General features: G+C 38.5%; 1 long non-coding RNA gene across 1 annotated transcript; it reads left to right on the forward strand.

The window, feature by feature from the left end:
- Positions 1–2,679: 2,679 nt before the first annotated feature.
- LOC108513720 (uncharacterized) lies at positions 2,680–4,966 on the forward strand. Its single transcript, XR_001881002.1, has 3 exons — positions 2,680–2,960; positions 3,359–3,506; positions 4,770–4,966. It is a non-coding gene; the product is annotated as an uncharacterized LOC108513720 (long non-coding RNA).

Below are 4,966 nucleotides of genomic sequence, written 5' to 3' on the forward strand. Positions count from 1 at the left end.
GTTTATGGTGGAAAAGCAAATCTGGTTCTTCTTACTCCATTGTGTCTAGAAGCAGAAGTCCCTTATAACATATTTGATAGATGTGAATATTAGTATTAATTATTATCATCATCCAGCTGGACACAGTGGCTCACTCCTGTAATCCCAGCTCTCCGGGAGGCCAAAGAGGTTGGATAACTTGCGGTCAATAGTTCGAGACCAGCCTGGTCAACATGGCAAAACCCCATCTCTACTGAAAATACAAAGATTAGCCAGGTGTGGTGGCACATGCCTATCAGCCTAGCTACTCAGGAGGCTTAGGCAGGAGAATCTCTTAAACCCAGGAGGCAGAGATTGCAGTGAGCCAAGATCGCACCACTGCACTCCATCTCAAAAAAAAAAATAAAAATAAAAAATTATCATCATCATCATCATCATCATCATCAAATATGTACAGTGATACCTGAAAGGAATAAAACCTTATCCATGACAGTCTTGCTATCATCACGTAATCCTCATGTCCATAGAATATCTATTTATGGGTAATTGATTAATAAGAATAAAGGAAAGGTAATCATATATGAAAGAAAAATATATTCAAAATTTGGGAAAAAAGGGAGGAAGACTACATGGAAGGATAAAAACTCTAATAATATTCTTTAGCTCTTCCAAGTGTCTGCTCAGAATATAAGAGATGGCCACTGGACTGAAATTCATGCCTAGGGCTATAGACCTCAGTGCTGTTAAGTCAAAATGAAAGTTCACTTTACCAAAGACTGGGAAAGAAGGCTGCACAGCAACAGTAATAACTGCCCACACTTAAATATTTACTTTGTCCTAGCAATTGTTCTAACCACTTAACATTTACTACTCATTTATTCCTACAATAATACTATGAGATGGATATTATTATTAATTCCCATTTAATAGATTGAAAAAGTACAGCACAGAATGGTTGAATAACTTGCCCCCAAATCAGACAATTGATAAGTGGCATAGCTGGAATGTCAAACTCATCATTTGCAGGCTATATTAGGAATCTGCACCAATTTGCAGTTGTCACACTCTGAGAGTAAATAAGGAAGACAGAAAGAATGGCAGAAGGAAGGGAAGGAGGGAGGAAAGGAGGAAGGGAGGAAAGGAGGGAGGAAAGACAGCACATTAAAAATGAAAATAGAAATTTCCCAAAGTCAGAAATACTCAGCAGTTGTGCTGATCTCAAGATCAGGCTTTGACTGAAATAAAATCAATTTTACTAGAGTTCTGAGAGTGGTTCTAGGAAAGAAAGAGTGAAGGATGAGATAAAATAAAGTTGTAACAATCAACTGGATTGTAAATATGTGAAGAAACACAGTTCAATGGAGAAAAGGTGTCTAGATCTAGAAGGGGTTTATCAGTTATGTTAAGGCTATCCAGGCTATGCTGGGTGGCAATGGTAGCCTGGTAGTTCAGACAAGACTTCCTTTATTCTAACAGAGATGTGATTTACAATCTGATATACCTACCAGTTTTCCTCAAGGACTGGCCCTTTGTTTTTATAAATATCTATTTATAAAGGGTAAAGGTTTTGATATGCAGGTGCAGTATTAGCCACACATATTTTATTCCTTTGAAAGAGGGTGTTGTAGGTGGAGGGACAGATAGAGTAATAGTAGAATTTGAAATGAGTAAATTGCAAAGGAAGTAAATGTCTCACAATTTCTCACCATATAAGGGACTATATTACTGTTCTAATAAAATGTTTTAATATTTTTTCCTCTCTCACAGCACAATTAAAGATGCTTTTGAGTTGATTATTTCCTCTTTTGAAATGTAAATGAACACTTGAAAGTTGAGCCTTATCCAATCTTTCTACAGTAACTTTTGTCAGCTAATCAGATCCACACCTACCTGAGACACTCACAGCCCGCATGGGTGAGGTGACTGGAACAGAAAATGAAATACACGTTCATACTTACAGTGTATCTCAACAGAGAAGCAACTCACTTGGGGCAGGTCAGTTCTTTATTGTGCAGGATGTTTCTTGCATAACAGAATGGTTAATGCCCCAGGTTTCTGTCCCAAATATACTAGTAATGTTTCCCAGTCACTATGCAACATAAAATACTCTTTCTGAGAATCACTGCTTGCATCACCAAGAGAAACCAAGAGCATCAAAAATCACCTTATTTTACAATTTTGCCAGAATTGGCTCTTCCACAACTAACGTATGGAACTATGTAATCTGCATGTAAACACCAGAGTTAAGAATCACTCTAAGTCCAGTTTTCCTGCATTTCACTCAAGGCTAACCTGGTTCCAGCTTTCAATATCCAATGCCTTTTTTTCCCAATCGTATCACTTTTTTTTTTTTTTTTTTTTTTTTGGCCATTTACATATTCACCTTCCAACTCATCATGGAGAAGAAAGAAAAGGAATGGAGAGCGGAGGAGAGGAGAAATATTCCCTCTATCACCTGTTTATATATCATGATGCATTACGCTGTGCTTTCCCTACATCAGGATGCAGTTTCTGCCACTGGCCTTTCTCTTGTTCAAGATCTTCTGAAAAGTACTGGAATGAATTACACTGCGCATCAGTAAGCATTGTTCTACATCACATGCTTATTATCACATCACAATAAAAGGGTTGCATTCAATTTTTGACTGACTAAATGGGAATTTTAAGTTACATTAACTCTGTACTTCAGCAGCACCTGGAAATAGTCAAACAAGTTTGGAGAAAGCTGGACTGAACAGATTACTTTAGCACAGAGCTTTACAAAAGCCTTTACTATGTGAATATGTATTAGGATCTCAGTGCAGGGGGAGGGGATGATTTCAGTGTTTCTCAGATATATTTGACCACAGAATCAAATTTCTCACCTATAACTAGAACAACAAACAAGAAACTAAAGATTCTGGTCTTCAGGCTACTTAAGCTACGGTAATACAGACCTTCAGGGCCACCGATCTTGTCCCCAGGCAGTATATAACTTTCAGGTGGGTAGTGCTACTTGTGTGAACTGCAGTGTGAATGGGCACTCTAGCAATCATACAACCACTGGGAGATCTCTCTCTCTCTCTCTCTCTCTCTCTCTCTCTCTCTCTCTCCCTTTTTGTGTGTGTGGAGGGATAGATAGATAGGTAGATAGATAGATAGATGTAAAGGGGTCTGTTACAGGGATGTGACCTTACACAATTTGGGGAGCTGGTTAAACAGTGCCTGTAGGCTTGTCATCTTTCTTTCTGATTCTGGAGCTTCAAGCTGGCAAAGAAGGGGGTCAGGAAGGGAAGAATGAATGTAAAGTGGAGAATGGCATGGACGGGCTGGAATCCATGAGCCTGAGCTAGAACCCATGAGTTTGAACTGGAGCTGTGTCAGTTCTTCCTGCCTCCAGCCCTTATGAAGCAGGCATCCTGCAGGAGAAGCTGGTGCCCTTCATCCTGGAGATAAGCACATGGCGAGCTCAAGAGACCGAGAAGCTGAACCAGGCTCCAGGAGGAAAACGGGCAGTTGCAGATGAACTGTGGCCTCACAACAATAAGGTATGCCAGTAGAAAAGGAACAAGGTGAAGGAGCTACAAAAAGGGCTGCCGCAATCTTCCTAGTGTAATAAAACAACATAGCAGCTGCTACACTTGTCTTGCAAATCTCCCACAAAAATATATTTTGTAGCCCTCCCTAACTGGAAACATACAAGGAAAGAAATTCCAGGAAACAGTGCAGCCTTGCCAAGTTGCCATGTTTCAAAGCTATCTCACACACCCTGGAGTTCTGCTGCAGTGCGCAACCTGCATGGCTGCATGTACCAGCTTACGACATGGATCGGGCAACCACTGCAACATTCCCACTTAGGTAAGGTCTGCAAAGAGGAAGCACACAGTGATGTAAGAGAACATCCTGGTGTCACCATGCTAATTCAGAGAAGTTGACAATTCGGAGAAATGGGTTAGCAATGTAGAAAATTTTCCTTTTAGTGGTATGAACTTGGGATCACTAAGGCCTGCCACTTACTATGAAACGAACACATTCATTTTACCTTTCACGATGACAAAAAATCTTGGATTAATTTTATATTTTCCTTAACTTCAAGCAAGATTAATGAGAGAAAGGATAGCTTTTCTTTTTCTTCTTCTTACCTCCTATGCATTTTAGAGGAGATTCATAATTCAAGAAAAGAACTTTGTACCTTTTATTTATCAGAGAAGCAAAGAGATGCCATTTTCAATCTAATTTGTGGAAGGATACATTTTTTCTTTTATCATCTCCATTTATCCTTCCCCCACATTCAACCATTGTCTTCTTTTTCTTAATCTTTGCTCCCCAAAATTTTCTCAAGACTTCTCCAGAAATCTCATTTTTTCCCCTTAGAATTTGTATAACATTAACAACTGTGTATTCTTAGATTACTGTAGCATTACCTTGTAGGTCCTGTGTGGTTTTTAACTTTATTAATTTTATAATTTAGGGACGCACTGATATTCTTTTCTAATTAGTCTCTATGGCTCTTCAAAGAATTATTTTATCTCAGATAACATCAAATAAAACTGCTTACAGTTTTTTATTTGCTTTATAGTTCTTTAAAGGATACAAAGACATCATTTGTGAATAGCTGATCAAATGTTAGAATTTCTTTTTGGACCCAAAAGTCCTGTTATGCTGAGATTGTATTTGAAGTTCAATTTATTTAAATATCCTGCTTTAAGACTGACCCATGAGAGGTGGTCTAGAGAAAAAACTGATCAAGATAACATATTTTTTTCTTTCCCTCCTGGGTTAAAAGAAAAATGTACTTTTCACTGATGTAGGTAGAAGACCAAGTACTATACGAAAGAAATCATGGTTGTCTGTCCTATTTGGTGGAGGAGATCTTGGAACTACAAAAGCAAAGACACAGTCAAGAAGATGACAAAGAACTCGACAATTATGAGATGAAGAGGAAAATGACTACATATAGACAAACGATGCCCTTTCCCTCAAGAGAAAGACATTTACAGATGCTAAG

Source organism: Rhinopithecus bieti, unplaced genomic scaffold (assembly GCF_001698545.2).
Source record: "Rhinopithecus bieti isolate Rb0 unplaced genomic scaffold, ASM169854v2 scaffold_2436, whole genome shotgun sequence".
Lineage (NCBI taxonomy): Eukaryota > Metazoa > Chordata > Mammalia > Primates > Cercopithecidae > Rhinopithecus > Rhinopithecus bieti.